Source organism: Mustela putorius, unplaced genomic scaffold (assembly GCF_011764305.1).
Source record: "Mustela putorius furo isolate JIRA1106 unplaced genomic scaffold, ASM1176430v1.1 tig00003949_pilon_pilon_pilon, whole genome shotgun sequence".
Lineage (NCBI taxonomy): Eukaryota > Metazoa > Chordata > Mammalia > Carnivora > Mustelidae > Mustela > Mustela putorius.
In genome coordinates, this window is record NW_025422093.1 from 4,116,075 (window position 1) to 4,141,175 (window position 25,101).

The 25,101-nt window shown below is 38.3% G+C and overlaps 1 protein-coding gene across 3 annotated transcripts in view; it reads right to left on the reverse strand.

Moving 5' to 3' along the window:
- Positions 1 to 25,101, reverse strand: part of REEP3 (receptor accessory protein 3) — a 96,379-nt gene that overhangs the window by 54,972 nt on the left and 16,306 nt on the right. The window contains exon 1 of one of the 3 annotated variants that reach the window (XM_013063060.1): positions 2,804 to 2,807. The exons of the other annotated variants lie outside the window; for them this stretch is intronic. The gene's annotated coding sequence lies outside the window, so the exon portion shown is untranslated. Of the gene's footprint in view, positions 1 to 2,803; positions 2,808 to 25,101 lie in introns of those variants that run through there. 3 annotated transcript variants of the gene reach the window in all.

A 25,101-nucleotide genomic window follows, 5' to 3' on the forward strand; every position in this document is an offset into this window, starting at 1 on the left:
TATTTTGAAAATAATTAAAATATAATTAAAACATAATTAACTGACATCTTAGAGCATATAGACTTTTTAAAAAATATATTTTATTTATTTATTTGAGAGAGAGACAGCGAGAGAGAGCATGAGGAGAGGTCAGAGGAGAAGCAGACTCCTTGTGGAGCTGGGAGCCCAATGCAGGACTGGATCCCGGGACTCCGGAATCTTTACATATCCTTAAAGAACGTCATTTAAAAACTACAGGGGGGACGCCTGGGTGGCTCAGTGGGTTAAGCCACTGCCTTCATGAAGCTCAGGTTATGATCCCAGAGTCCTGGGATTGAGCCCCGCATCAGGCTCCTTGCTTGGCAGGGAACCTGCTTCTCTCTCTGCCTCTGTCTACCTCTCTGCCTGCTTGTGTGCTCTCTCTTTCTCTTCTCTGACAAATAAATAAAATCTTAAAAAAAAAAAAAACTACAGGGTATTATATTCCCTCATATGGGTGAAAGTCATTCAAATCCTTTCCTGTGTTTACTATTATAGTGAATGCTATGGTGAACAATCTTTCTATGGGTACTAATGAGAGCAATTTTGACATTTATATGATGTAGGATATCAAGTACTTTCCAAATATTGCTGCAGTTAATTCTCACAATAATATCCAGAGATAGGTATGACTTTCATACCTACTTTACAGAAGTGAAGACAGAGGCTGATAGAAGTTAAACTACTGCCACACACCTTGCAAGCTTATTGTCTGGATTCAAAGCATGCACTCTCATTCCAAAATCCACATTTAAAAATCAGTTTTCATTTCCTAATGATATCCTACACATGGAATAACTAGTTCAAAGGGTTTGAAATTTCAAGGGTTTTTAAAATATATTACCAACTGTTCTTTAAAAGAGTAGCATCAATTCATATTCTTATAGGGAAATACTCATTTAGGGTCTATTTTTAATAGGATTAGAAAAATCAGATAGTGGGCATTTTTTTTTTTCTTTGACAGAGGAACTGATTCTGAGATATAGATTAAAACAATCATATTCTCTCCTTAAAAAAAAAAAACAAAACAAAACCCAGGGGCGCCTGGGTGGCTCAGTGGTTAAAGCCTCTGCCTTTGGCTCAGGTCGTGATTCCAGGGTCCTGGGATCAAGCCCCACATCGAGCTCTCTGCTCAGCAGGGAGCCTACTTCCTCTTTCTGACTGCCTCTCTGCCTACTTGTAATCTCTGTCTCAAATAAATAAATAAAATCTTAAAAACAACAACAAAAAAACAAAACCCAAAACATTATAGCTGATGATATTAACATTTCTGAACTACTTTAATTTCCCTTAAGACTGTCTTTAGATAATAAATTCCCTCTTTAATAATATAAGAGGGGGCACCTGGGTGGCTCAGTGGGTTAAAGCCTTTGCCTTCGGCTCAGGTCATGATCCCAGGGTTCTGGGATCGAGCCCCACATCAGGTTCTCTTCCATGGGGATCCTGCTTCCTCCTCTCTCTCTTTCTGCCTGCCTCTCTGCCTACTTGTGATCTCTGTCTGTCAAATAAATAAATAAAATCTTTAAAAAAAAAAAAAAGAAAAAAATAATATAAGAGAATTTAAATTGCACTTTGCTAAAAGTAAATGCAACAAATAGCTTGTTGCCAATAATCTAAACTATATGATAGTAATATGATACCAATACATAATAAGACAATGCACCTATAGAACTACTTGGCAAATTTTCCTTATTCCAGCGCTTTTAGAATCATACTCCCATACAAACAAAAATTAGTAATGATAGTGTTCTAGTAGACTAAAGGACTGAAAACTAAAAACAATGAGACTAGAGATGAACTAAAATGGGTTACCAAATATTAAATAACAAAATAAACTACAGAATCAAAAATCAGAATGACAAAAGACCGATGGACCAGACTGTTAGGATGAGTCAGTCATAATTAACATAGATACTGAATACACTCTCAAAGAGCAATATAAAATACAACACTCCAGGCCCTTCTCAAAGACCATGGGGGTGCAGGGCTGGCTCAGTCGGTACAGCGTGGCACTCCTGATCTCAGAGTTCTAAGTTCAAGCTCCACGCTGGATGAAGAGATTACTTAAAAATACAATCTTAGGGAAGCCTGGGTGGCTCAGTGGGTTAAGCCACTGCCTTTGGCTCAGGTCATGATCCCAGGGTCTTGGGATCGAGTTCTACATTGGGCTCCTTGCTCGGTGGGGAGCCGGTTTCTTGCCGGTTTTTTGCCTCTGCCTGCCACTCTCCTGCTTGTGTGTACTCTCTCTCTCTCTGGCAAATAAATGAATAAATAAAATCTTAAAAAAAATACAATCTTAAAAAAAAAAGGACTATCAGCCCCACTTGTCTGTAATCTACTTTACACTAGAGACTGTCCGAGACCAGTGAAATTTACACAAGATAGCCTGGTCTAAGGGTGGCAAAGCTGCAGAAGTTTCTCTGCTGTTCTCCATTCCTCCAAACAGATGGCTAGTCATTCGCTGTACTCCCTTCCACTGACCCCGGCCTCAGCATCCTCTTTAGCACAGCCCCTTAAACCCACTCACACCATCTAAGGACAGGGGCTGAGTGGTCTTATTTGCCATCATTTATCATCCTTGTTCTAAATCTTTACTCCTTAAGGTGGTGTCATTCTAAATTTGAATCAAGCTTGACCACCTGGTTATCTCTGAGGAACAATAGGAGGATAACAGTTTAGACTGTTATACCTATATCCTTTAGGGGAAAAGTCATTTCAACTGAGATGCTTTTTAATATCACATTCTTATTTTTTTCTTGATGTATAGGAAACAGCCGTATGAAACCCACGGCTCTAAATACTAGAGGAATAGTGTTCAGGGCATTGTCTATTAGTATCCCTATGTGTGAATTTTCATGTATGAGGTCTTCTTTGGAACTCTGTACAATGCAATGTTTAGCTTAACAGTCTTTTGTTGCTCATAAATTTAACATAGGTAACTAACTTAAAGAACATACGAATGCAAATGCAAAGTTAAGTCTTTTCCATTTTGACACACTCTAGTTCCCCAAAGATAGGCATGGAAATAAAATCTTGAGTGTTCTATGGTAAAATAATTTAAATATATAAAACATTAAAAGCTGACCATTAATATTCAAACTCATTTTCTAGTTATCTTACTACATTTTAAGTGGTCTTGGAAGTTAACTTCATCTACTCTGTGTGTATGATGGAAATGTTCCCTATGGCAGGTCCTCTTCCCAGCTCCACATTCCAAGACCTCATATTGGTAGCTTGAAATAGGCCATTATTGTAGGCAAAATTTATATCCGGGAAATTTGCAAATGATAAGAATTCGTCCTCTTTCCTCCAGTAGTTAAGCATTAGCAGCACACTAGTACACAGTATCTGTCAGAAAAACCATGAAACACTGTGTACGGGGAATTCACAGAATTTGCTGGAATAAAAAAAGGCAGGTTATTATGACAACCAAGTTTATAAAGGGCTTCATGTGAGACAGAGAAAAAGGGCAAGGATTTTCTGCCCTTTATCACAGTTCACTTTAATTCTGTTTGAATATTAGGTCTCTAATATTAACAAAGACTCTTGTGAATTTTCAAAATAGGGTCAGACTCTTAAATGATAAGGTATCCTAGAAACTATCTATAACAATAGCTTCCTGACTTTTTCCAAAGCAGTATTTTTCTTCCAGAGAAAATTCGCCTTAGGAAATTCAAATAAAACAGATGTGAATAAAAGGCAAATATAAGGGGCCCCTGGGTGGCCCAGTTGTTAGGCAGCTGCCTTCGGCTTGGGTCATGATCCCAGGGTTTCGGGATCAAGGCCCACAGTGGAAAGCCTGCTTCTTCCTCTCCCACTCCCCCTGCTTGTATTCCTTCTCTTGCTTGCTGTGTCTCTCTGTCAAATAAATAAATAAAATCTTTAAACAGAAAGAAAAGGCAAATATAATTAAGTTGTCCTTAGAGAACTCAATTTCATTGATCCTAGAATCCTCTGAGGAATCCTCAAGTTAAAACTACTTGGTTTTCTCGGAGAGAGTAAGAGATTGAGATTGAGAGAGAATGCACGTGGTTGGGCGGGGGGCAGGGTTGTACAGAGAGAGAGGAAGGAGAGGAACTTTAAGCAGGCTCCACACTCAGCCCGGAGTCCCATGGGTGCTTGATCCCAGGACACCAAGATCATGACTAAGCCAAAAACCGAGAGTTGGATGCTTAACCGACTGAGCCACCCAGGCACACTGCCCACCTTCTGAATTACTTGAAAAGCATCCTCTACAAATGGTTTAGCTTCCAAATGAATCCATGTGTAAGAACCAATTGGGAATGAGAATCTCTGGAAGTGGGGTCCAAGAACTTGAATTTCTGAGTTCTGCATCTTCAGCAAACCTAAGGTGTGACAATATTCTTAGTTTGGTTTTGGATTAAAACTGATTATGATTAAGCAATGCGCTATCAGTATCATAAGCTGGTTTTGGTGTAACAGAATTTTTTAAACTAATGTGAAGATAACTACAGGCGAGCTTGACTTCTGACAAACTTTGTCCTTACTCAGACACTAAAACAGATTATAAGGGAAAAGAGGAAGAGTTACAATATACTAAAATTTAATATCCAATAAAAAATAAAATTAATATTTAAACTTAATCTTTTGAAAATAATGAATTTATGCCTATTTAAGTCCAAATGATTGCAACTAGTGCAAGGCCCAATAACACACTGTACCTGTATATTCTTCCTACTTGAGTCATTATGCTACTGTTTAAGCAGCCATTGTGGAGCAGAAGTTTGTGCACGATCACTGCCAAAATGATATGTAACTTCTGTCCTCTGTGAATTTCGAGAAGGATCTGTTGCAAAGAATCTCTGCTAGTAGAGAATTGCCATTCCGTAAAACAACAGTGAAGTGGCCATCAGGTAACGACAGTCTTGAAGAAAATTATGAAAATTACATACAGAAAGAAAAAGTCAAACCCATGAGAAAACCCCAAATCCTGAATTCTGTAACCAATGATACAAGTTTAAAACTGCCAAGGAGAGCTAAAGACAGTAAAAATTCCTTTGAAAGTCCTTATGCATGTTTTAATTATAGTCATCAAGCACTAGGAAGCTTGGAATTTTCATGTTGTCAGAGCTGAACTTCTAATTTTACTCCAGAGCTTCTCATTTCTACTCTAAAAGAAGAGCTAAAGATAACACTAGGGGAAAGAAATTGGTCCACAGCAAATCAGGCTGGTACTTCATCCTCACACTCTCTTCCCTAGCCACCCACACCCCTTCCCACCACTAGGACCTACTAGGTGCTAGACCCAAACCAAAGAAAAATGTTTAAAAAGTATGCTGAACTCCTCAGAGTACATTACAGAACCAGGGGCTGGAAACCCTTGAAGCCCTCAAGTAACCTTGCATTTTGTGGGCAGAGTTCCACAGAATGTGGGGACTGTCATCTATTATATGAACCAATCTCCAGCATTCCCCAGTTTGCCAGGTATAAATGTTCTGAGTGTCACCACAAATAAACTCCCAGTTGATAAACATAAGGGTCAGGGACATTGAGGAACTTCTGAATTCAGCATCCAGCAAGCGTCAAAGCCAAAATATAATAAACACAACTTCTAATTTTAAGAGTTGTGCTCTTCTTGCTAGAGCAAAAACACTTTGTACTTCATGTAACGCATAACCCACTGTAGGTGGATGCCCAGTGTTAGTTGAAGTCAATATTCAGAGGTTACTTAAGTAATTGTGGCCCGCCAATACACTATTGTCGTATGTAAAAAGATGTCTGAGGGGCACCTGGGTGACTCAGAGGGCTAAGCCTCTGCCTTCAGTTCAAGTCATGATTTCAGGGTCCTGGGATCGAGCCCCACATCCAGCTCTCTGCTCAGCAGGGAGCCTGCTTCCTCCTCTCTCTCTGCCTGCCTGCTTGTGATCTTTCTCTCTCTATCAAATAAATAAATAAAATCTTAAAAAAAAAAAAGATGTCTGAGACCCATTTTTTGATTGTGTACAAAGTCTACACAGAGGAATACCACCATCTTTCGTCAGCATTTACACACTCTCCAATTCCTATGAAAACTGGTTAGGAGCCTATACCAGATGGGGTTAAGAATTACTCCACCATCTGACCAACCCAAGACTCCTGAGTTAATTCTGAACTCAGAGGAACTGCTTTCTTCATTTAGCCCCTTCAGCACAGGATATATTGAAACCCAAACTTAGCATTAGCTCCATGAACATTAAAGATACAAGAGTTTGGTTGTAATCTAAGGTCTAAAAAAAGCTTCTTGTGAAGAAAAAGAACACACAAACCACTACTACTGAAAATGCTGGGAAAGTTTTCTGTTTTAAAGTACATGCCTCAACACAAATAAATGAGTAAAGGAAAGCCATAAATCTGGATTCGACCTGTTCTCTGGCGGTCACTGGGTACCACATTGAGTATGAAGTGAACTTCCCTGAATTGAACTCAGCCCTAGAAGTGCTGCCAAGTCCTCCCAATGGACACTTCCGTGTGGCTTGGGTTGCACAGCAGTCAACTCCAGTCACCTCACAGATGCACGTGTCAACCTTGCCAGGCCCCACCCACTCTAACGGGAATTTAGAATTCTGCTTTAAAATAATCTTAATTCCAAAAATAATAAATTAAAAAAAAATTTCTTAGCCACAGGCTCATATGAAGGCAGAAGGTTATGTGCATATTAGCACTCAAACCCTCATAAAGCATCCATGAAATTCTATTGTGTAGCAGTATAACCTGTCTTGCTAAAATTCATAGTATGTTTTTGGTTTTGCGATAATTTTGCAAAAATGGAGTCTTACTGACTCTTAGTTTTAAAAATCATCCCTGTTTCCCCAGTGTTAAAAATAGCCTACATTTGAAGCAAAAGTTATGACACATTTTTAGCCATCAAACCATAATGGGGGGGGAGGGTATTAAAAAATCAAAGCTATAACAAAAAAATCTTAATTCCTCTCTAGTGCACAAGACCAGGTTATCACTGATGGTATACGATATACTACACACTGCGTCTTCTAGCACTAAGGACACATCTGAGAACTCTCCATCGCTTTCTAATCAAAACGAAACTTGCAGTGATTTGGAAACATTCCACTTTTATATTTCTTAAACCACTTCATTTCATTCATTCAAATCTTTCTAGGACCTCCAGTATCTCTGACTCAGAGATTTTTAAATTTCCCCTTCATGCCTCACCTTGGAGCTAGAACAATCTCCCTCGTTCCACTGGCACCCTTCATGGTACGACCTCTCATTAATGAGGTTGAAAGGTTTGACTCCTTATTTTGTACAGCAAACAAATAACAGAAATTTTAATGTTCTGATTATTTTTGTAACCTAAACTATTCTTTTTTTTTTTTTTTTTTTTAAAGATTTTATTTATTTATTTGAGAGAGAGGAGGTGAGAGAGAGCATGAGCGAGGAGAAGGTCAGAGGGAGAAGCAGATTCCCTGTGAAGCTGGGAGCCCGATGCGGGACTCGATCCCAGGACTCCAGGATCATGACCTGAGCCGAAAGCAGTCGTCCAACCAACTGAGCCACCCAGGCGTCCCTAACCTAAACTATTCTTTATGTCCTCCTCTCTTGGGTGGTCAACTGATTAGAGAATGTCTAAGCCCTTTTTTTTTGTAAAAGAAAATTACAGGGGGAACTTTATACTGTCTTGGGCAGCTCACCAACAGAAAAAGAAAGCAAACATGTGCCACAAGAACTACACCACCACCTAATTTAATCCTGACATTAGTGATTACAGCACAAAACCAGCATGCTGGTTGGTTGGTACTATGAAGCCCTCGGCCTCTTTTGAAACATCAAACATTATTTCACGAAAAGCAGTTTTGGATGAACATACTCCCAGTTGTGAGAAATGGTGTAGTCTCCACCAACTGTGACTTTGCTGTGTTTTGCTCCTTAAAAAACATGTACAAGTGATTAAACAGGGAGCCTGGGTGGCTCAGTTGGTTTAGTGACTGCCTTCGGCCCAGGTCATGATCCTGGAGTCCTGAATCGAGTCCTGCATTGGGCTCCTTGTTCAGCAGGGTGTCTGCTTCTCCCTCTGACCCTCCCCCTTCTCGTGCTCTCTCTCTCTCATTGTCTCTCAAATAAATAAAGTCTCTAAACAAAAAAAATAAGATAAACAAGTGATTAAACAAAGGGCAGCTATCTATCCATTTCTAAGGAAAGGGGCCTTAAAATTCTTCCTCATCAGGGGAATGTTGTATGTTAAAGAGACTAAAGAGAAATGACAATTTAATGCAACATGTCATCTCTGATTGGCTTCTGCATTAAGAATGACAGTGCAGCTACATGATGAATTATTAGGGCAATTTGAGCAATTTGAATATGAACCATCTCAATAATGTTATTTTTTAGGTGATATTAGTCTTGTGGCTATAAAAGAATGCCCTTGTTTAGGAGACCTAATAATTAGGACTGAGTGTCATATCTTCAACTTTCTAAAAATTTTTAATTTTAATTTAGATTTAGATTTACAGAAAAACTGACGATAGTACAGATACTTCTCGTCTATCACTATGCAGTTTCTGCTATTAAAAATCTTATATTAGAATGGAACATTTGCACAACTGATGAACCATTAACAACACATTAGTATTAATTAAAGTTCATACTTCATTCAGATTTGCTTAGTTTCTACATCTATCTAGTTTAGGATACCATCTGGGATCCCACCCCATTTAGCACATTACATTTATTCATCATAGGTTGCCCTAGGCTCCTCAGAAAGTTTCTCAAGCCTTTCTTATTTTTGATGACTTGACAGTTAGGAGTGCTGGTCAAGTATTTTTTTAGAATGACCCTGAGTTGGGATTTTTCCTTTATTTTTTTGTCAGGATTTGATTGGGGATAAGGGTTTATATCACAAACATGATATAACATCTTTATCACATATCAAGAATGTGTCCAATTAATATGACTTCCTCACTTACGACGTTAACCACGATCACCTGATTGCAGCAGTATTTGTCCGCAAAGTTACTAAACACCCCCCTGAAACCCTGCCCCACTTCCCATATAGTATTTTTTGGAAGAAAATTACTATCTACAGCTTATGCTTATGGAGTGGCAAGTTATGTTCTACCACCTTGAAGGCAGAGTATCTTCATACATTATTTAGAATTCTCTTATATGGGAGATTTTTCTATTTCCCCCAGTCATTTAATCACTCGTTATTTTTATCAGTATGAACTCATGGATATTTATTGTGCACTTTGGGTTCTATTACAATAGTGCTTTATTTTGTTGCTCAGATTGTTCCAGATTTGGTCATTGGATCTCTTTCAGTTGGCTCCATGTCCCTTCGACATACACCATCATTGTTCTTATTTTTATCTTTTTTGAGCACTTTGTTACTTTCTGGCACTATAAGATGGTCCAGGCTCGTCTTGCATACTTTTTTGTCCCATTCCTAAAATCAGCTATTTTGCCAAGGAGCCCTGGTTCCTTTTATTGGAAAATGTATGTGAAACTAAGATCTGGGTATGCTACTACTAGAGTATTTTTTTTTTTTTTAAGATTTTATTTATTTGGGAGAGATAGAGAGAGAGCATAAAAGTGGCGAGGGGGGAGGGGGACGGAGAGGCAGGCTCCTCACTGAGCAGAGTTCCTCCCCCCACCACCCCGAAAAACTCAATCCCAGGACCCTGCCTGCGATCATGGAGACGCTTAACCAAATGAACCACCCAGGTGCCTCCTTACTAGAGTATTATTGATTCTAGACCCTCTTTTGTCTATTTTATATCTTAACCAATATTTTTCTAGTATCTTTTGATTTTGGTTATGAATTTTGCTAACATGAACATGTTTTTTGTGAATCTTTATATTAAGTAAATTTGCATTTGTATTTGTGTGTGTGTGTGTGTTTTATACTGAGAGCAAGTAACTATCTCTTTATATTTTTAGTTCATTTATAGTTTAATTTCTTGTGGTGGGGGAATGGGCAATAAATCCTTGGTGAGTTTGTTATCACTCACAAAGATGAGCCTTGGGTTTGGGGCTGATGTCACCAGCTCGAAGGAACACCAAGTCTTCTGCTGGGGATTTTATCTTCACCAACTGGAAGCCACATCATTAACAATCTCTGCCTTACCTAACAACACTGCCCTGTGAAGCTACTTTAGCAGAAGCCAATCCACAGACACTGGATTTTTAACCTAGCCACAGAACCTAGGGCTTTACGATGTAAGACGGGCAGGGGCTATCCAGCCTAGTGAGTTCTGAGAAAGCAACAAACCTTAATTAAGAACTGAGGTGCCAACCAAAACACAATGTCCAGGTCTGCTGTATTCACCTCCACAGCTGATAAAAGGTACAGATCCCGCAGTGAGCCATCGTAGTTCCAGTTTACATATTCAAGCTAATTTCATTCTACTTTGTATTTCCCTTTAGAACTTGGATATAATCAATGAATTATCTTCCATATGCCTTACAACCCAGTACCACTGCATTTAAATTCAACATGAAATTCTGAAAAACAAAACAAAAAACCTTTACAATCCTTATTTTATTCATAAATTATAATTATGATGATGATGTTCTTTTGTAAAGCTGAAGACCTTAAAAAGACATTTTGTATTACATTGCCATGAAAAAGCCTCTTTACATTTTGTTACTCTGGAGTGGTGTCAGCTCACTTGTTCTGTTCGGATTTGGTAGCAAGATTATTTCTTTCTTTTTTTTTTAATGCTTAATTCTTTCCTTTTTTAAAAAAAATTGAGATGTAGTTTACCTAAAACATAATAGTTTCAGATGTGCATCATAACAATTTGATACTTGCATATATAGCAAAACAGTCACAGGAAGTCTAACACAATTAGAACACAGAAAGTTTTTTCATGTGATGAAAACTTTTTAGATCTACACTCAACAACTTTCTTTTTTTATTTTTATTTTTTAACAGATTTTATTTGAGAGAGAGAGAACAAGTAGGGGGAGCAGCAGGCAGAGGGAGAGGGAGAAGTAGGATCCCTAGCTGAGTAGGGAGCCTGACGTGGGGCTCAATCCCAGGACCCCGGGATCATGACCTGAGCCGAAAGCAGAAGCTTAACCAACTGAGCCACCCAGGTGCCCGTCCCTCACCTTTACCCATTTCAATCAGGGATCTTTGAGTTCTCCTTCCCCTCCATCCAATCTGTAACCCAGTCCTATTGGTTTTTCCCTGGTTAGAGTCCAAGCATCCATTTTCATCATCAATGTTCAAAACCAGTAGTGGTCAGTGATACCTTTAGGTTCATGGATCTCATCTGACTTACTAAATAATTTCCTAACACAAACCCTTGGCTCCAGTGTCAGATCAATCTTCCTAATACACCTGCTGCACTGCTTTGCTTTAGGACTTCTTACCCCCTTGTCCACCAGCCTCTGAAGGGCTCATCAGAACATAATTTGAAAACCACTGCTTTATATAAACCACATGTTCCAACATGGTTTCCTAAACACACCTCTAGTATTTCTGCTTCAGTCTGGGGAGTGTGTGTTTCCAGCCTGCATGCCTCTCTCCCTCATCTTTTCTCTTTTCCACATGGTCTCCCTGTGCTTATTTGTCACCATCCATTCCAACAAAGAGAAACATTTAGTTAATTGTTTAATTCAAGGAAACATGCATAATGGTTTGAAAATTGTTAACCCATATTTTCATGGGCTACAACTTTGCCAACCAGAGTACAGTGCCATTTAGAGTTCTTTCTTACCTTAGTCTTATAGCCTCTGATTATTTCGCAAGTTACTTAGATCAGCACCTTTTCCCTCCACTCCCTTCAACAAAGTTAATACATTTATATCGATTATTTTGTCACATTTAGCATCTTGTCCCGATTTCTCAGTCTCCTAAAATGTTATTTTAAAAATCTGCATAATTAAAGGTTTCTTTGTGCTGTAAGGTTGTATGAGTTTTGACAAATGAACAATGTCATATATGCACCATTATAGTATCCTATGCAACAGTTTTATTGCCCTATTAAAACCCTCGGGAGTCATCTATTTAACACTCCCCCCAATGCCTGACAACCAGTGCGGTCTAAAATCTTTATAGTTTTGTCTTTTCCAGAATGTCATACAAGTGGAATCATACACTATTTAGCCTTTTCAGACTTGCCTCTTCCACTTAGTAATATTCATTTAAGATTCATCCATGTTTTTGTGCGGCCTGATAAGCTCATTTCTTTTTAACCTTGTAGTGTTCTATTGTATGGATATACTGGTTTATTCATCCCTTCACCTAGCAAAGGACATCTTGGTTGTTTCCAGCATTTGGTCTACTATGAGCTTTCTTCTATGAACATTCACAGAGACGTTTTTGTGTGGATCTAAGTTTTCAGTTCAGTTGGATAGACCTGTATAAGCATTATTGCTAGATTCTATGGTAAGATTATGTTCAACTTTTCCATAGCCAAACTGTCTTCCAAAGCAGCTGTACCATTTTGCATTCTCACCAGCAACAGATAGAGGAGTTTTTGTTTTGCAACCTTGCCAGCAATTGGTGCTGTCAACTTCTATGATTTTAGATATTCTAATAGGTGTGTAGTGGTATCTCACTGTTTTAATTTTCATTTCCCTAATGACATATGGGATGTAGAGTGTGTCTTTTCACATGTGCATTTGCCATCTGTATATCTTCTTTTGGTGAGGTGTCTGTTCAGTTCTTTTGCCCATTTTTAATTTGGGTTATTTAATTCCTTGTTAAGTTTTAAGTGTTCCTCGCATACATTTTCTCTCAGTCTGTGGTTTGTCTTTTTATTCTTTTAACAGTGTCCTTAGCAGAGCAGGTTTTTAGCCCAATTTATTTTTTTCTTTCATGGAGCATGCTTTTGGTGTTGTATCTAAAAATTCATCAAACCCAAGGGCACCTAGATATTCTCTTATATTCTCTTTTGGAAGTTGTATAAAGGTTTTGCATTTTACTTTCAGGTCTGTGATCCACTTTGAAGTCATTTTTGTGGAAGGCATAAGATCTTTCTTTAGCTTTTTTTTTTTTTTTTCACAAGGACATCTAATTGTTACAGCACCATTTGTTGAAGCAACTTTTAAAGGTGAGGTAAAACCAAGAGTAACAAAAACCTGTTGCTATTGCAGAATTACAGGGAGAGGAGGAGAGGAGGGAAGGGAGGAATGAGGAGGAAAGAGATAAAGCAACTATGACAAATCATTAACAATCAGTGATTCTAGGGGCTGCTGGGTGGCTCCGTCTGTTAAGCAGTGGACTCTTGATTTCAGCTCAGGTCAGGATCTTAGGGTCTTGGGATTGAGCCCTGTGGGCTGGCTCCATGCTCAAGGGAGAGTCTGCCTGAGATACTCTCTCTCCCTCTGCCCCTCCCCCTGCTCACCTGCACACTCTCTCTCTTAAATAAATCTTAAAGCAGAAACAAAAACAAAACAAAACAGTAAGTGATTCTAGGTAAAGGTAAATGGGCATTCCTTAGACTCTCAAATTTTCTGTAGCTTTTAGATTTTAGATTTTTTGTATAAAAACAGTGAAACAATTTTGCAAAGAAGGTAGGGAACAATGAAATGCATTTTAGAAGTATTTTCACTAAGTTATTTCTCAAAGGGTTAAGTTTCAGTTATATAAAAGGCTGAAATTATGTACAAAACTGGGTTACCTGAAACTGAATTAACAAACTCCATATTCCTAAAGAAAAACATACAAGAGGAACAGTAACAATTAAAGACAAATATTTAAAATATTTTATGTTAAAAAGTTCCTACCATAACTGTGGATTTATCTATTCTTGTAGTTTAGTACATTTTTGCCTACATATATTCTCTTGTAAATATTTAACCAGATTCATTATGCTGTCTGAAATATTTTAATTAGAATTATTAGTTTATCTGTTTATTATAATTCTGATTTATGCTTAAATCTTATTCTGTACTATTTTTCTATTTGTGTTCTCTTTTTTCTCTAGAATGATTGAGACCTAATTCTCTAGTTCTTGGTTTCTGGCTTTATGGTATTAGACTGGGTGTTAGTTCTGGTCACAGTATGAACATGAGATTCTTATGGTCCCAAAAAACCATAAGATTCTTATTTTAAGCTCTTTTACCATAAGCATCAAATGATGTTAGGTACTCTCAAGTATAAGCAGTTTAGGTGATTAATTACATAATTCACATCAGATACAAAGAACTCACTATCTCTCAGCTAGATCTCTTAGCCCCGGAAGTGCTTGATAGAGACTGCTAGAGGCCTTAATGGGCTTTTAGCTTATGCAGAGTCTGTGCTTCCTAATCACCTGAGTGGGGTGTGTGTGTATGTGTGTGTGTTTTAAAAGATTTTTAAAACTGGAGAGACAGAACACTTGGGGCGGGGTGGGCAGAGGGAGAGGGAGAAGTAGGCTCAATCCCAGGACCCTGAGATCATGACCCAAGCCACAGGCAGACACTTAACCTACTGAGCCACCCAGGCACCTCTCAGTGGTATATTTTGTTTTCTTTTAAATAACTCCAAAGGCATTTATTGTGATTGTTAGAGGAGATCACCATCAGACATTTTTAATTTCCAGCCATTATACAAAACTATACTATTTTCTTTAAACAATATCAATAGGTTTTAACGTTTTTAATTGATCATATTGCTAGCTAGTATTTTCATTTATTTATAAGAATACTCATATGACTTTCACAGCTTTAATCACCGATACATTTAAAAATATGTCACGAAGTATTTAATCTAGACTTTTTTCATGTTTTCAGTAAGAGGGCCCATCATAGCTACATTTTTGTCCACCAGTCTGCTCAAAATGAAACTCTAAATTGCTGTTTAAATTTTCAGAGGCTTTGCTCTGAAAAGATCAGAACACTCCATAAGGAGAAAGGAAATCCTTCTCTATCAAGCACTTCTGGGGCTGGAAGATCTAGCTGAGAGACGGGAGTTCCTTGTATCTGATGTGAATTATGTAAATTAATCACCTAAACTGCTTATACTTGAGTACCTAATATTATTTGATGCTTATGGTAAAAGAGGTTAAAATAGGAATCTCATGTTCAGGGATAGACTTTTTTTTTCCTTGAAATGTACAACCATTCAAATTTTAGGCCAAATTTGAACAATCTCAATTTCTATTCAATCCTAAAAATTTAATAGTATAAAAAAAAAAAAAAAACACTTGGAAGCTCTAATTCTTTCCCCAAAGATATATAAGGAGGATAGAAATGTGGTTCAGCATTACATAATGTTGCCACCCACTCCAGAAACAGAACTGAGTGCCTAGCAACAGTAAAGGGTCATCTCAGGAGAGTGCTGATTGCTCATTGGAGCATTCGAAACACAGATGCTTTTCTATCCTTATCACTTCCAGTCTCCACTAATCACACACCCGTTACCTTAGATCCCAGGGCCATCTCATGAAAACCTTCCTCCCATGACCATCAGTAACTGCTAGTTAGGGGAGCCTCTAATTTTAGGTACATTCAAAATAGATTTTCAAACATTATAAGAAAAGATACATTTTGGGGTACAGAATAGTCACTGCATTCTTCTTCCCCAGTGATAATTCCTTTAAGAGAGGAAATGTTCATTTTCGTGTTGGTATATTTCTTACCTGGCACCTCATACCCCAGGCCTGAAGGCTCTGAAGAGCAAGGCCAAAGCATCAGTTAATAACAAAGGGTTTAGGCAGATACCGCTAAGGCCCATGGTAGGGGAACTCTTCTTGAAACAGTAAGCTCATGTTCAAGAGTTGGTTTATATTTTCTTTAAATAGCCATTTAAGCTTTAGTATAATTTGAACAGTCTCAATTCCTATTCAGTCCTAAAGATTTAGTAATACAAATAAAGACCCAGGAAGCTCGATTTTTTTTTCCCCTAAAGATATATGAAGAGGATGGAAATGTGGTTCAGCATTACATAACATGGTCACAACTCCAGAAAAACAAGTGAGGGCACCTTTACTTATGTTTATTGGCTATTTGCATGTATCCTCCTCCTCTTTCATGGTGTGAAGTCCCTTGTCCATTTCTTTCATATAGTCTGAATATTTTCTCCCACTCTGCCCTTTATTTTCACTCTTACTGGTGCCTTTTGATGAAGTGTTTAATTTTCACCTATTTCAATTTATCATTCTCTGTGTTTTACTTTATGACTAATGCTTTCTGTGCCCTGTTTGACTACTTTTCCTTATTTCCAAGTCACACAGATATTTTCCTATATTATCTTCCAGAAACTTTGTTTTACTTTTTATCTGTAAAGAAACTGAAAATTTTTGTATGGTCTGGGTTTGGGGCTATGATTATATGAATAGATGATATCCAATTGGCACAGGACCATTACTGTAAATAAAAACCTTTCCCCACTGCTCCATGGTGCCACCTCTGTCACAAAATAAGCATCTACCTATCTATGGGACTCTTTCCAGATCCTATGTTTCATTGGCCTATTTGGCTATCTTTGCCACAGTATCACATTGTCTTAATTACCATAGCTTTGGAATCTTGAGATCTGATTAACTCATCCAACTATTAATATCTGATCACGTACGTTGTTCCACAATTTTTGCCCTCTGCTCTTTTAATTCAAGATTGTCTTGTCTACCCTTGGTCCTTTGCATTTCTATGTTTTAGAGATAACTTGTCAATTATCTTCTCTCCTTTTTGAAAAGATTTTATTTATTTATTTGACAGAGCTCACAAGTAGGCAGAGAGGTAGACAGAGAGAGAAAGGGGAAGCAGGCTCCCTGCAGAGCAGAGAACCCCCAGGTTCTTGATTCCAGGTCTTGATTCCAGGACCCTAAGGTCATGACTGAGCCAAAGGCAGAGGCTTAACCCACTGATCCACCCAGGCGCCCATTCTCTTCTCAAGTGAATTTAATTTCATCACTTTGAACATCTACAGCCAATCTGTCAAGCAATCCTCGGGGCTGTATCTTTAAATCTAGAATCTGGTGACTGCTATCAATGTGGTCCAAGTAACCACCCATCTCTCACGGGTTTGTTAACATAGTCTCCTAATGATCAAACTTCCATCCTTGCCCTTTTAGTCTACTTACTGTGGTGGAGAAATCTTTTAAAATAAGATCTGGGAGCACCTGGGTGGCTCAGTTGGCTAAGTGTCTGCCTTCAGCTCAGGTCATGTTCTCAGGGTCCTGGCATCAAGCCCTGCATCAGGCTCCCTGCTAAGTGGGGAGTCTGTCTTTCCCTCTCTCCCTCTTGCCCCCCATCCCCATCCCTGCGCATGTGCTCTCTCACTCTCTTTTTCTCAAATAAATAAATAAAATCTTTAAAATAAGATCTGATAATGTCACTCCTATGCTTATAACTCCTCAATGGCTTCCTGCCTCCCTCAGAGTAAATGCCAATGTCCTTAACAATGGCCTACATCTCTTGCCCAATAGTGCTCTGCCTGCCACACTGACCTCCTTTTGCTGAGCACAACTCTAGCTTGGGGCTGGTACTGAGTCAACTCCCTGAGAAGCTCTTCCCCAGATCAGAAAGGCTCTTGTCCTCACCTCCTTCAAGTCTTAGCTAAAATAAATGTTAACTACCCACCGAGGCCTTCCCTCACTACCCAATTAAAAATTCCAAGTCACCCTGAGACTAAATGGAAACTATTCCAAATAAGATCCTTTATCTTTTCATAAAAATAGAACATGATAAAGTAGGTCCTTTAATAAACGTAAGCAACTTTAAGAGGAAAGTCTTACTTTTTTTCAGGTAGCCCTTTCAATCTTCCTTGTATTTGTTGAAAATAAGACAGTCATTGGGGCCTGTGGGTGGCAAAGTGGTTTGAGGGTCTTACTCTTGGTTTCTGCTCAGATCTGATCTCAGGGTTCTGGGACTGAGTGTGGAGTCTGATTGGGTTTCTCTCCCTCTATCTCTGCCCCTTTCCCCTCTCAAATAAATAAAATCTTGAAAAAAAGAAAAAAAGAGGTCATGGCGGTTGACCTGACAATGATAAGTACCACAAAGCTGCAGAGGATACAGCCCCTTCTGCTGGCCATTGATCCCATGCTTCTTTAGTCTCTTAGTTTTAAATTTTAATTTGTGGGGAAAGGACTAGGTAAATCAAATGATCTTTGCTTTAGTGGCATATGACTAAACTCTAATGCATATAAGGAGAATTAGGATGTTTCCTCCAAATCTTAAGGTATTAGAGTATTTTTTTTTTCTAGAGCCGTTTTACCAAATGCTACTTTTTTTTTTTTAAGGTTTTATTCATTTATTTGACAGGCAGAGATCACAAGTAGGCAGAGAGGCAGGCAGAGAGAGAGGAGGAAGCAGGCTCCCCACTGCACAGAGAGACCTATGTGGAGCTCGATCCCAGGACCCTGAGACCATGACCTGAGCCAAAGGCAAAGGCCTTAACCCATTGAGCCACCCAGGCAACCCCAAAATGCTACTTTTAAAGTTTACTATGTAATATTTGATCTCTACTAGAGTATATATAATATCTATACAAGTATAAGGTCCAACAATGCATATGAACCCAACCCCCAAATTAAAATGAGAGCATTGCCAATAACATCCCATCTACCTCTACACCCCTTCCCAGTCTCAAGTGCTCTGACCACCCTTCCTAATTCAACCCCTTGCAGTTGCTGCTGCTGTTGCTCAAGCTTATTGTCTCTTTCCCTCCCTCCACCTGTCCTTCCTCGTGTTTCCTATTTCACAAAATGGTGACACCTCCTACTCAAGTTAATCCAAGCTAGATATCTGAAATTCTTTCCTCGTTCTCAGCCTTAATTCTGACCCATTTTATTTTATTTTATTATAGGTTTCATTTATTTATTTGACACACAGAGAGGGACAGTGAGAGAAGAAACACAAGCAGGGGAAGAGGGAGAGGCAGAAGCAGACTTCCTGATGAGAGCCCGCTATGGGGCTTGATCTCCGGACTCTGGGATCATGACTTGAGCCAAAGGCAGACGCTTAACAACTGAGCCACCCAGGCACCTCCCATTTTATTTTTCACGGGGACTGCCTGTCCTCATTACTTTCTCCAGGCTCCCTGTTAATATTACTTAAAATCTTTCACCGCTTTGCCTTGCTTTTCTCAATGAAGAAACAACTCAACAGACTATGCAAGGTTAGATTTCTCTAATCTTATCTTGGCAAGTCTGTGCTCCAATGATATTGAAATACCTGCTTGCTGTTCCCCAAGACGGTCATGTCATTTTGTTTCTATGCCTTGGCATACTTTTCCCCTCTGATTGGGGCCTCTTCTCAAGGAGCAGCACTTCAAAGAGGGAGCTGAAAGACTATTTCCTCCCAGAGGCTGTCCTTGCCTCCTCTACGGAAGGACCCCGCCCCTCCCTGTTCTCACAGCATCTTGTGCATGCTTGATTTGATGCTACTAGCAGTGTGAATTTTGGTAAATTATTCACTTTCCTGTGCTTCTTGGCTTTTTTGTAAGATGCAACAGTGACTACCTTAGGAGGACTAACCGATTTGTGCCATGGAACAATGCCAGGCACATGGTACACAGTCCACAAATATCAGTTATTATTGTTCCACAACAGTATGTTCACGGACTTTCCCTTCTGCTGTCTGTGTGTTCGGCATTCCTTTAGGACAAAAACTGCCATGTTTAGCTCTCTATTCCCAAAGCCTAGAACATTCTGATACATGGTAGGTACTCAAATATTTACAGAAAGAATAAAAATAAAAAAACTCCTTACTTCACACAAAAAGGCAGAATGGAATCTTTTGTACACACACAGTCTAAAATACAAATATAGCCCAAGCTGAGGCCAGGAAATGAAAAAGTGACAAAAGAAACCGATACAGTGTTATCCAATCTGATGAATGTATGATTTTCTTTTATGGCCTTCAAAAAAAATGCAATGGCCATTTCAGATTAAAAAATTATTACAGGGGTGCCTGGGTGGCTCAGCTGGTCAAGTGTCTGACTTCAGCTCAAGTCATGATCTCAAGGTCTAGGATCACACACCCCCCCCCACCAAAAGTCTGGCTCACTGCTCGGCAGGCAGTCTGCTTTGTCCTTCTCCCTGGCTCACTCTCAAATAAAGAAATGAAATCTTAAAAAGAAAAAAAAAAGAAAATTATGATAGCAGTAGCATTTTTTTCTGGTGGATTAAGTATAATCATCTCTTAGTTAAACATACTATATTAACAATTTTAATTCTCAATTTGACACACATTATTTATCAAAATTCATTAAGCCATAAAGTCAAAAAAGCAGTGAGAGAAGTCTAATTTCCTTCAGTAGCTTAAGTCTCAATGTCAACGTACATATACAAATGGTCATATTTCCCAATAGCATCATATTTACTTGTATAGGTGGTTTTCCTCATTTCTGATTCATCCCTATTTTGTGGAGAACATTTACACTCAACTTGTTTAAAATGTATTTGTTTCATTAAAGAGAAAACTTTTCACAAAATGTTTTTGTTATTGATTGATGACCAAAGATTTAGTATTTATTTCCCTTATTATTGTTGTTGTTGTTTTTTAGTTTCCATAGCAGTGCACTGAATTACACTTTAAATACCACATACCCTTCTTTAAGGAAGGAATATAAAAGAGAAGATGGACAAATTCCAACAATTATTTTCTTTTTAGTCTTTCATGATTTCTTTTGAAGATTTTATTTATTTGACAGTGAGAGAGAGAGATCACAAGTAGGCAGAGAGGCAGGCAGAGAGAGAGAGGGAAGCAGGCTCCCTGCTGAGCAGAGAGTCAGATGTGGGCTCTATTCCAGGAGCCTGGGATCATGACCTGAGCTGAGCTGAAGGCAGATGCTTTACCCACTGAGCCACCCAGGTGCTCCTCAACAATTTATTTTTAAAACACACACACACACACACACACACACACACACACACACACCAGCTACAGAGAAACAAGATTCACAAAATGAATACTCCAAGTATTGTTTGTAGAAACAGTATCATAAATTGTGTGCCCATATAGGTCACTCAGAAAAAAAAAATCAAATCACTTCTAGAAACATATTCTTTTCCACTCAAATGTTGAAACCTGTTAAATAAGGTTGTTTCATAGGAGATTTCTTCTTTAACAATCAAACACCCTTTTCAGTAAGCGAAAAGTTAGCTACTATACTAGTATGAGTCACAATCACTTAAGAATTGACAAATTACTATTTTCCTCTTCACTTGAATCAGTTCTACTTTCTTATTGACCAAATAGAGGCAACTTAATCAAATCATCCTAGAATCAGTTTATGAGGAAGAGAAAAAGGATGGCTTGCATACAGGGAAGAAAAACCTGTCAAATACTTAAAAATGACACCTGTAAATTTTGTTATCCTACCACTGAATTTAAGAGATTAGGTCTACTAACTAGTGCTAGAAAAAAAACTTGAAAACAGAATCCTTCTAATAAATGAAATAGCTTTACAGGGGTGCCTGGTTGGCTCAGTGGGTTAAGCCTCTGCCTTCAGCTCAGGTCATGGTCTTGGGGTCCTGGAAAGAAGCCCTTTATCGGGCTCTCTACTTAGCAGAGAGTATGCTGCCAACCCCCCCATCCCCCGCCTACCTCTCTGCCTATTTGTGATCTCTCTGTCAAATAAATACAATCTTAAAAAAAAAAAAAAAAAGAAAAAAGAAAAGAAATAGCTTTACAGACTAATTCTAAACACTAGCAACTGCCATGTGATCATAACATTAGAAAACATTAAAGAAAGACAATTTCCCTTTTCAGGTGGAACAAAATCATGATAGTATTTTTTTCTTAAGCCATTAAAGTTTTGGGTTTTTTTTTTTGCAGCAATAGATGACTGAAAGCAGCAAGGAACTTCAGGGGGCCCCAGTGTAGTGAGCACAGACTCCTGAGGGCATGGAAGTCCTGGTCAATCAATATTGCCTGATGAATGGCTGTGGGGCACTGGTGGGCATAATGAAACCGGAGAAAGGTGGCATCAGTGGCACAAGGAACAGATACAGAAGACTGGGGAGCTGCAGTAATAACTGATTATATGGATGGCATCCTATCCTCTTGAATGTAGCTGGAGAGACCTAAAGTCTTACCTAATTTAGCTGGGCTAGGGTTAGCAATCTGTTAGAGTTAGGGTCAACTGCTAAAGTGACCCGTACTTAAGGTTCGCAGATTAGTGTTGAGAGAATATTAAAATGTGAAACAAAACTAAGTCTATTTTTCTTCATCTTTCATTTCTTTGTAACTCTAATGACATTTTTACATAAGGGTTACAACTCTGTAATACTCATTAGTGCCTTGCTGTAATGCAAACGGACTGTTTTAAGGGGCAAGGACAAATAATGTATTGCTGTGTAGGCCCACAACAGTGTTAAGGACATTCATGGAGAAGTGCCTCAAAGCAACCTAAGTTAATCAGGAGCAGAATTATCTCTGTTTTAGGGATGAAGTAAAGGCATACTACTACAGCTGACCCTCGAACAAAACAGGTTTGTACTGGGTAGGTCCACTGACATGAGGATTTTGTTTTTGATAAATACAGTACAGTACTGTAAATGTATTTTCTTATGATTTTCTCAATTTTTTTCCTCTAGCTTACTTGATTGTAAGAATATAGTATATAACACATAAAACATATAAAATATGTGTTAATTGACTGTTATTGGTGAGGTGTCCAGTCAATAGTAGGCTATTAGTATGTAAATGTAGGGGGAATCAGATGTTACAAATGTGTTTCAGACTGTGTGGTAGTTAATGCCCCTAACCCCTGCATTGTTCAGAGTCAACTGTACTAAGGAGTGATGTCACCCGCTGTGACTCAAAGGGGTAATGATGTGAGATTGCATTTTACAAAACTCCAAAGTCTGTAAATTAGAAATAATGACATGTAAATATTGGTATTTTTACCTTATACACAAAACCTGAAATGTGTCTCCAGAGTCATGATAATTTCACAGTAATTCTAAAGCTGGCTGAAGAAAGGAACTGAAATTGCTTTTCTACCGCTGCCACAGAGCATGCTACTTTAGCTGGCAAAAAGAAGTATCTATCCTTCGTTGAGACCTTGTTATTATGAAATCCTGAAGAACTTACACTTGACATAAAATGCTACCAGCTGAACTCTAAATAAACCAAGCACACACACAGCGCTGTCCCCAGGATAACTGGAGTTTCTTAACCTTAAAAAAATATTTTCTCTATAATAACTGTTAGTATAAAGGTCATTAATTTCTGTTAAATTACATTGGTAGGTGGTTGTACTTCTCTAGCTAACACATATTGCTATTTGGATTTGAATGCTACCACTTAAAAGATTTCAGTCTTGGTTGGTATTAAAAGTTGAAATGAAGTAAAGGCATTTATTTTTCTGAAGGAAACTGTATTAAAACTAGTCTTTCATTTAAAGAATAGGTTATAGGGACACTGGGGTGGCTCAGTCAGTTAAGCCTCTGCTTGGGCTCACGTTATAACCCCAGGGTCCTGGGATCGTCCAGCATCAGGCTCCCTGTTCAGCAGGGAGTCTGCTTCTTCCTCTGCCCACTGCTTCCCCTGCTTGTGCTTGCATGCGAGCACTCTCTCTCTCTCTGACAAGAAATAAATAAAATCTTAAAAAAATTAAAAAATAAAGAACAGGTTATATACTTTAGGTTATGTATTTTATTTTTTTAATTTGTTTTTTAAGATTTTATTCATTTATTTGACAGACAGAGATCACAAGCAGGCAGAGAGGCAGGCAGAGAGAGAGGAGGAAGCAGGCTCCCTGCTGAGCAGAGAGCCCAATGTGGGGCTCAATCCCAGGACCCTGGGATCATGACCTGAGCCGAAAGCAGAGGCTTTAACCCACTGAGCCACCCAGGCGCCCCTAGGTTATGTATTTTAAAGAGCAACATGCTTTAAGAATGTTTTTTAAATAGAAATGTTTCCAAAAAAATGATTCATAGTTTTAATAGAAACATCACCAAAAAGAACAAAGAAATCTAAAACTCAGATTTACTCCTCAGAAATTATCAATAATAACATTTGATGATCCAAACATTGTTCATTAAGTGGAAAAAGAAGATTGATTAAAAAAAAAGTAAATAAGATGGGATCTTAATACACATATCATTTAAAATAACCCAATATTGCTTAATTTAACAGATGATAAAACTGAAGGAATAAATAAAATTTAAGTTAAACAGCAGAAATGTCAGAACCTTAAGTAATCCTCTGAGTTTAAGAAAAGGATTAGAATGCCTGGTGTTTCAACTCTACACATCATCTGTCCTCCTCCTGGGAATGATGAAATTTGCCTTGAGCTTCCTCTCGTCTTCCCCCGGCCTCCAGATTTTCATTACCTGTTATATTTTTAGCCAATTACAACACATTCTGATCTACAATATTAATACTATGGACACTTTTAAAGGCATGGAATGATTTTGATGAATTTAAAAATAAACATAAATCCCCACACCAACAACTTTTAAAGTGATCTTTTTAAGGCAGTCTAAATTGTGTACTGCTGCGAATGTGCTATTTAGCCAATCTGACAAATGTGGTATTTTGCTGTTGGCTAGACTTTGTCTCACATGCTAGCTGGGAATATGCAATGCGTTTCCAAGGTGAATTTCATGAGGCACTACTATAGAGAATGCTGTAATAAAATCCAGACATTCCATCCACTACATTCCTTTCCTCTAATACTTCTGTAATTCAATCTAAAAAAGACCAAGCAAGTGTGTCTGGGAAGATCACTGCTTTAGACACCACTAATGTTCCTTATCGCTAAGCTTCAGATGTTTTCTGGGTACTCAAATGTCCTCAAATCACTGAAAACCAAACTAAGGATATTTTGCAAGTTTTTTCTCCTTGTTTTAAATGGTAACAATTCAGCAACTCAGTTCTGTCAGGATTTCCTGACACTACTATTTCTTAAAATCCTCAGTATGCTTTCTCTTTCATAACCTCTAGTGCAAAGATTTTTAAACCTGGTTCTACATTCTGATCACCTGGGGAGTTTTTAAAACTAAGAACATCCAGGCTTTATTCCAGATCAATTAAGTCAGAATCTTTGAGGATGGAGTCTGGGAAAGTTGTTTTAAAAAGCTTTTACATACCATACAGTGCCTTGTGAGTTCTTATTCTAAATGAAGAATCCAAGGCTTCTCTATGGAAACAGATATTCTTAATTAAACCCATGTTTGGAAAGAGTGAAAATAATTTTACTAAAATTTTTAAAAGGTGAAAGTCATCATTCTATGAACC